The 9294-nt window shown below is 35.6% G+C and overlaps 1 pseudogene; it reads right to left on the minus strand.

Moving 5' to 3' along the window:
* Positions 1-2387: 2387 nt before the first annotated feature.
* On the minus strand, positions 2388-3079 carry LOC105523132 (annotated as a pseudogene).
* Between the last annotated feature and the right edge of the window lie 6215 nt (positions 3080-9294).

The following is a 9294-nucleotide window of genomic DNA, read 5'->3' on the forward strand; positions in this document are numbered from 1 at the left end:
CAGGTCTTCATATTGAGGATGATGAACCTTTGATTTTAAAGACAAATTGTGATAAAAGACAAATTTGATAGGTGATGACACCTATCAAAGCACTGAGAATTTACATTTTGTAAAATGCCCATGAGGGCAACTTAGGACCTAACTACTAAAGAAGGAGGTTCTGGAGTTTGTAAACTTCTTCCAGGATAATTTCAAATGATGCCATTGAGATATCAATATTTGAAGCCTTTGGTGCCATTCTATTTGAAATGTGTTCTAAAGCAAGCAGAAACCCTCCAAAAGATCAGAAGAAACACTCTTCTTTATTAGAAATATTTATCTTTAGAGATAGTTGCCAGAAATTGCTTTCTATAGCTAACTACTAATTTTTTTTCAGTCTTGCAAGTTTTTAGCCTGATGAGTTGCAAAATAATCAGAAATTTAAAACTTACTGATATTTGAGTTTTGTTTTCATTTATGTGACTATCCTTTTGCAATTTTTTATATAGCCACAGAAGACAGGATTCCATATTAAACCAAACCCTCTAGAGGACTAATATTATTCTCAGATTAATGAATGCATCCTCTTTTGATAGAGCCCCCAAAGAGGAAAAATAGAAAGAATGTTTGCAAAGATAAAGGATCATTGAAAGTATATTGAAATGGATTTTATAAGCCATATGTAAAAGACCATTTAAAGATTTATCTCTTCTAGATTTTTTTGTGAGAGTATAGGTATGCAATATTTTAGAGAAAATAAAATGTTCTCGTTAGTCAAAGTTCTGATTCCTAGAACTTTAACAAGACATAGAACATCTAAATTTAAGGAATCAGGATTCAGGTAATTAATCATAATGCTGTTTTTTTTTTCAAACCACAAATGGTCAATAGATAATGCTTTTTAAATGGAGTCTAATAAGAAACATTATTGAGTTTTTTATGTGCTAATCACTTTAGAGTATTTATGTAATAATTCTACTATGCTAATCATTATCTCTTTTGATTCAATATTTCACATATTGTAAACTTGGTTCTGTAGAAAAGTATAATTTGACTTTCCTTTGTAGTTGTGAAAAATAAGATGGACTAATTGATAGAAATTTACTAGTCATAAAATGGTTGCTAAGTAAACCTATTACATGAAATGAAAAAAGAAGGGAAAATGTTGACAATAGAGCTGTATAGAAATTAAAATAACAGATATATTAAAATTGAATAGATTTTAGTGAATTACTTTAATCTTTTTTCAATTTTCCAGGTAGCCAGTCACTATGAGCCACCAAGGAAATTGAGACCATAAAGTACGCACAGATAAAATGTACATTTAAGTGCTTCCAGTTTCTCAGGAGGGTGAACTAGATAATTAAGATCAACCTTCCTGGCCGGGCGTGGTGGCTCAAGCCTGTAATCCCAGCACTTTGGGAGGCCGAGACGGGCGGATCACGAGGTCAGGAGATTGAGACCATCCTGGCTAACCCGGTGAAACCCCGTTTCTACCAAAAAATGCAAAAAACTAGCCCGGCGAGGTGGCAGGTGCCTGTAGTCCCAGCTACTCGGGAGGCTGAGGCAGGAGAATGGCATAAACCCGGGAGGCAGAGGCGGAGCTTGCAGTGAGCTGAGATCCGGCCACTGCACTCCAGCCTGGGTGACAGAGTGAGACTCCGTCTCAAAAAAAAAAAAAAAAAAAAAAGATCAACCTTCCTATTGAATACATAAAAACCTTTTTCAAATTAATAAGAAAAAGACAGACAATGCAAAGGGAAAATGGGAAAACCACCTGAACAGGCACATCCCAATAGGGGAAATAGTAGCATATGGAAAAATGCTCAACTTCATTGGTAATTAGGTAAATGCAAATTAAAACCACAATGTATTGGCACTACATACTTATCAGAGTGGCAAAAATAAAACATCTGATAATATACATGTATGAGTATGGTGAAAATTTTTTAAATATATAGCATTGTCAAGTATTTCTTTCTGACTGAGTTACTTTCTTTTTATTCTCTTGGTAATCTCTTCCAGAGTTAACTACTCTGTTGTAGGTGAGGAAATGTATAAGGCTCCACTTAAAATGTTGGCATTGATATTAGCATGGTCTTTTCCTTTACTGCAGTTCAAAATTAAAACTTTTAATTATTTTCTTTTAGATTCTAGTCCCAAAAGTAGTTTCCACTGTACAAGTTACTGGTAACAGTCTTATACTTCCTAGTAGTGACCTACAACCAGGCTCTAGCTTCTCCAGGAACATTACAGAATAGAGTTAGTTTAAATATGTATTAACCTAGGAGGCATTCTCTCAAATGAATTTAAATGCACTTTATTTTTAGACAGTCAACATGTTTTTTTTTTTTCTTAAAAACAGTGACACTACTCCAAATAAATCACAGTCACAATAAATGAGATGCTCAAGATGATGTCAGTCCTAGTGTTGTGTGGATGACATGCAGCAGCCAGTTATGATGACAGGTAATCGATCCACAGTAACTGCCAAATTTGTAACACTTTTCCATTTCTAAACCATTCTTGAAGAAAACCGTATATGGATCATACCATTCTCATGATAGTCCAATAGAGCCACCATACCATTAGGATTCATGTTTTCACCAATGAAAAATTGGTAGTTTTTGAAATTAGCAAAGATCTGCTGGATTTGTTCTGTAGGCCCTGTCATAAAAACTTTTACTCTTTCTGGTTTCTGTTCTTCAAGTCTGTCTTTAATTGATTTCATGTAATATTTGATGTACCTCTTGTAGGCTTCTTTTGTGAAGCTGGTTTCCTACAAGTGATGGTTCATGACAGGTTTATGACAATATCAACACCAGTGATGACTGTGCTTTTTGGTACCTTCACCCTTGAGGCCTTCAGTGGAGGCATTTCCACCAGTGAGTGAGTCATCAATGTTACCCTCTGTCTTATCAACTATTTTTCCCTCTACCTCCACGCACAGCTGGTCCGTGATCTTTCATATTTTGTAAATGTCAGAGAACATCTCATTGTGGCTGGTGAGGTCCCAGTAAATAATTATAATGGTGGAAGTGCACTGCAGCCAGAGTGGCACTCGGGAGAGGGAATGAGGAAGTGGGCAGAAAAGTGGCATTGCCAATTATTAACAAGGATGTGGAGCAATGAGCACTCTCATGCACTGTTGATGGGAATATGCATTGTAAAATCACTTTTGAATAATATCTGATAATATGTCTGAAAATGTATATAGTCTATGACCTAGCAATTCCATTTATAGGTGTTTGTATCTCACATAAATGCATGCTTACATGCACCAGAAAACATGTGTTAGAATGTTCATAATAACATAGTTAATAGAAGCCCAACAGAAACAACTGAGTAGTAGAAATGATAAACAGAAGTAGGTTTATATCATGGTATTCTATACAGCAAGCAATGAATAAACTACATGGATGGACAGCTCTGAAACACAAAAGACTGAGCTAAAGAAGCTAGGCTAATACTGTACGATCCCACTGACACGTATTTTTAAAATAGGCCACATTAAACAATTATTAGCAGCATGAAATTTAACATAGTGGTCACCGCTAGGGGGTAGGCTGGTATTATGGTCAGAAGGAGACAGGTGGAGGGCTTCTATGGGGAAGATGCCATTCTATTGTTTTGGCATGGAGGAAGACACATTGGTGTTTTTTAATAGTTTGTTAAACTACATGTTTATGTTTTATGACCATTTTGTATGTTCTATCACAAGATGATACATTATAGAAACTTACCTCACTGATATTTCAGAAAGATGAGGTTATTCATGCCATAATTATTTAATGAGTGCTGTCTTAGTTCATTTTGTGTTGCTATAAAGGAATACCTGAGACTAGGTAATTTATAAAGAAAAGAGGTTCACTTAGCTCACGGTTCTGCTGGTTGGAAAGTTCAAGATTGGGCATCTGCATCTGGCAAGGGCCTCAAGATGTTTCCACTCATGGTAGAAGGTGAAGGAGAGCTGTTATGTGCAGAGAGCACATGGCAAGAAAGGAAGCAAGAGAGAGAGGAGGAAGGTGCCAGGCTCTTTTTAACAATCCGCTCTTGTGGAAGCGAATAGAGTGACAACTCACTCAACCCTGAGGGAGAACATTAACCTGTTTATGAGGAATCTGCTTCGATGATCCAAAACCTCCCATTAGGCCCCAACTTCAATATTAGGGATCAAATTTCAACCTGAGATTTGAAGGGTCCAAACATCACAAGCATAGCAGATGCCTAGTGTACCTGGGCTTCTGTTAGAGATAGCTTATTTCAAACCAGCTGAGCCAAAAGAGAACAAAGGTAGACTAAGGGAGTTTTACTTCTTTTGTTTAGTTAGAGTTATCAACAAGGAGTGTGATTGGAAAAATGCTCTAGTTAAAGATGAAAGGAACAGAAAAGTAGGTGACTGAATAGGGCCAAAAGACAACAAATGGTCCCAGAAGCCTTTAACATCTGGGAGGGACTTTATTCACTAATGAATTTTCTTCTCAGTTTTGAGCTCTATCCTCAAGCTTGTTTGAAAATTACTTGACTTTTCTCTCCAGTTCTTTGTACTTTTTTCCACATCATCTGTAAGATGTTTCTATTAATTTCCTTAAACTACCTACCAAGCATTTGCTATTTGGAGAAAAATAAAAGAAATCAAATTCAATCACTTTGAAAGCCCCTGACTAAGTGTTGGAGCCTACGGGATAAACACAAAAATCAAACTTGATAACTTTTGACCTTCCTCTCACTGATGTGTGTTGAAAGCAATTACGTGAATTTGTATTTCTGGCCTGGAAAAAGGAAGAAAAACAGTAACAACAAAAACACTTGTCTAAAACTAAATTTTCTGCAAACAGCTTGCTGTGCCATTTTTGACAGCTTCCTCTACTACTATAATTGTTAACTTTGGATATGACAAGAGATTTTTTAGCAAAGGTTGCAACTCTTGACTTAAGAAGTTTAGAAGTTGACTCTTTAACAAGGCAGTAGGTCTTTAGTCAAAATGTACTTCTACATCAAACAGGATAGTGGCTAGATGAATCCAGTATTATAATGAATCACAATTTGCTAAAATTTTATTGTGAGTGGCAAAGAAGACTAAGTTAGAATGCAAATACCTGAATTCAAGCAAATATGTGTTTTACCACTGCAGCTAGGTAAGAGTGGGCAACCAAGAAACTTGGAATAGATTCAATTGTCATAAAGACTATGAATAAAGTATGACGGCTGAGATGAAAGTACTCTTATCTCTGTTAAAATACCTTGCCATATGCAGTTTAAGTACCTTTTAAAAGCATGCTCTAGGAAGCTTAGATAGTAACTTCATATCTTTTCAGAAAGGCACACCTACTATTTGCACTAAGTATGTGAATCAGCTATGGTTGCTAAGAGACCAGAACTTTAAATTAGTTCTACTTTCAAAGGGCAGGGTTAGGAGAAAGAAATCACTTTCTCCTAATTGGGAAAAAGAGGTATGCAATTTAATGCTAAATAGTAAAGGGTGTCACTATTCCATCTTATGGTTGGTTTGTATGTTTTTGGAAATCATTTAGAAATACATGCCCACAAATTCCTGGTGAAACATTTTGCAACAAAACAATGTTAATTAGGAAAAACTGATGTCTGTTCTTTGATTAAAATATATGCAGAGAGTTAAGGGTATTTTTTTTCTAGAAAGATGGAGAAACTTCCAAGATGTCAATCTCATAGTTGTTCTGTTTCAATCCAGTGACCCACACTTCCCCATCTATTTAAGCCTTCTATGATACTTGTCACTTTAAAAAACATACCACTGCCTGAAATTTTTCTACCTCTAAAATTTTGGATTCTGAAGTTCCTCTTTCAGTTCACAGCCTCCTATGAAATTATTCTTTCATTCTCTTACTTTATGACAAGACACGATGGAGAGTGGCAGAGTCGTCAAATTTTGACTCTTAGGTTGTCTGCCTTTAGCACTTGAGAAGGTCGTAGAGGAAATCTACTAAGTGACAATGGAAACACTACATACCAAAACCTATGCAATACAGTGAAAGCAGTACTAAAAGGGAAGTTTATAGCTATCAATTCCTATATAAAAAAGTTTAAAAAAACTTCAAATAAACAACGTAATAATGCATCTTTAAGAACTAGAAAAGCGAGAGCAAATGAAACCCAAAGTTAGTAGAAGAAAAGAAATAATAAAGATCAGAGCAGAAATAAATAAAATTGAAACAAAACACTACAAAAGATCAATTAAAAGTTTTTTTTTGAAAAGATAAAGAAATTTTACAAACCTTTAGCCAAAGAAAAAAGAGAAAAGACCCAGATAAATAAAATCAGAGATGAAAGAGGAGACATTACAACCAATACAGCAGACATTCAAGTGATCATTAGAGGCCACTACGAAGAAGTATATGCCAATAAATTGGAAAATGTAGGCCTAATGGATAAATTTCCAGACACATACAACCTACTGAGATTGAACTATGAAGAAATACAAAACCTGAACAGACCAATAACAAGTAATGCAACTGAAGCCATACTAGAGTATCCCAGCAAAGAAATGCCCAGGACCCTGTGGCTTCACTGCTGAATTTTACCAAACATTAAAAGAACTAACACCAATCCAACTCACAGTATTCAAAAAAATAGAAGAGGAGAGAATACTTCCAAAAGTGTTCTATGAAGCCAGTATTACCCTGATACCAAAACCAAAGACATATTCAAAAAAGAAAACTACAAGCCAATATCCCTGATGAACACGGATGCAAAAATCCTCAACAAAACACTAGCAAACCAAATTCAACAACAAGTTGAAAAGATCATTCATCATGACTAAGTAGGATTTATCCCAGGGATGCAAGGATGGTTCCACGTTTGCAAATCAGTCAATGTGATACATCATATCAAAAGAATAAAAGACAAAAAATATATGATCATTTCAATTGATGCTGAAAAAGCATTTGATAAAATTCAACATCCTTTCATGATAAAAACTCTTAAAAATCTGAGTATAGAAGGAACATACATCAACATAATAAAAGCCATATATGACAGACCCACAGCTAATATCATACTGAATAGGGAAAAACTGAAAGCCTTTCCTCTAAGACATGGAACATGACAAGGATGCCCATTTTCACCAGTTATTCAACATGATACTGGAAGTCCTATCTAGAACCATCAGACAAAAGAAAGAAAGAAAGGGCATCCACATTGGAAAGGAAGAAGTCAAATTATCCTTGTTTTCTGATGATATCTTATATTTGGAAAAACCTGAAGGCTACACCAAAAAGCTATTAGAACTGATAAACAAATTCAGTAAAGTTGCAGGATACAAAAATCACTATACAAAAATCAGTAGCATTTCTATGTTAACAGCGAACAATCTGAAAAAGAAATAAAAAACTAATCCCATTTAAAATAGCTACAAATAAAATTAAATATCTGTGAATTAAATTAACCAAAGAAGTTTAAGATCTCTACAATGAAAACTACAAATGATTGATGAAAGAAATTGAAGAAAACACAAGAAATGGAAATATATTCCATGTTTATGGATTGGAAGCACCAACATTGTTAACATGTCCATACTACCCAAAGCAATCTATAGGTTCAATGCAATCCCTATCAAAATACCAATGACGTTCTTTGAAGAAATAGAAAAAAAATCCTAAAATTATACAGAACCATAAAAGACCCAGAATAGCCAAAGCTATCTTGAGCAAAAAGACAAAGCTTGAGAAATCACATTAGCTGACTTCAAGTTATACTGCAGAGCTATAGTAACCAAAACAGCATGATACTGGCATAAAAATAGACACATAGACCAATGAAAGAGAATAGAGAACCTAGAAGCAAATCTATATGTCTACAGTGAATTCATTTTGACAAAGGTGCCATGAACATACATTGGGGAAAGGACAGTCTCTTCAATAAATGGTGCTGGGAAAACTGGATATCCATATGCAGAAGAAAGAAGCTAGACCCCTGTCTCTTACCATATACCAAAATCAAATCAAAATGGATGAAAGATTTAAATCTAAGACCTCAAGCTATGCAACTACTAAATAAAACATTGGGGAAACTCTCCAGGATATTGATCTGGGCAGAGATTTCTTGAGTAATATCCCACAAGCACAGGTAACTAAAGCAAAAATGGACAAATGGGATCACATCAAGTTAAAAAAACTTCTGCACAGCAAAGGAAACAGTCAACAAAGTGAAGAGAAAACTCACAGAATGGGATAAAATATTTGCAAACTGACAAGAGATTAATAGAATATATAAAGGGCTCAAACAACTCTACATAAAAAAAATCTGATAATCTGATTTCAAAATGAGCCAAATATCTGAATAGACATTTCTCAAAAGAAGACATACAAATGGCAAACAGGTGTATGAAAAGGTGGTCAACATCAATGATCATCAGAGAAATGCAAATCAAAACTACAATGAGATACCATCTCATCCCAGTTAAAATGGCTTTTATCTAAAAGACAAGCAATAACAAACGCTGGGGAGGATGTGAAGAAAAGGGAACCCTCATATACTGTTGGTGGGAATTTAAATTAATACAACCACTATGGAGAACAGTTTGGAAGTTCCTAAAGAAAACTAAAAATAGAGCTAGATCATAAAAATATGATCTAGCAATCCTACTACTGGGTATATATACAAAAGAAAGGAAATCAGTATATCAAAGAGATGTTAGAACTCCCATGTTTATTGCAGCACTATTTACAGTAGTCAAGATTTGGAAGCAACCTAAGTGTTCATCAACAGACAAATGGATAAAGAAAATGTACCTATACACAATGGAGTGCTATTCACCGATAAAAAAAAGAGTGAGGGCCAGGCGCAGTGGCTCACACCTGTAATCCTAGCACTTTGGGAGGCCGAGGTGGGTGGATCATGAGGTCAGGAGATTGAGACCATCCTGGCCAACATGCTGAATCCCCATCCCTACTAAAATACAAAAAATTAGCTGGGCGTGGTGGCGCACGCCTGTAGCTACTTGGTAGGTTGAGGCAGGGGAATTGCTTGAACCCGGAAGGTGGAGGTTGCAGTGATCTGAGATTGTGCCACTGCACTCCAGCCTGGTGACAGAGCAAGACTCCGTCTATGAATGAATGAATGAATGAATGAATAAATAAATAAATAAATGATATCCTGTCATTGACAACAACATGGACGGAACTGGAAGTCATTATGTTAAGTGAAATAAGCCAGGCACAGAAAGACAAACTTTGCATGTTCTCACTTATTGATGGGAACTGAAAATTTAAAAGCATTGAACTCACAGAGATAGAGCATAAGATGATGGTTACCAGAGGCTAGGAAGGGTACTGGGTG

The sequence above is a fragment of the Colobus angolensis genome, unplaced genomic scaffold, assembly GCF_000951035.1.
Source record: "Colobus angolensis palliatus isolate OR3802 unplaced genomic scaffold, Cang.pa_1.0 Scaffold450, whole genome shotgun sequence".
In the NCBI taxonomy this organism is placed as follows: domain Eukaryota; kingdom Metazoa; phylum Chordata; class Mammalia; order Primates; family Cercopithecidae; genus Colobus; species Colobus angolensis.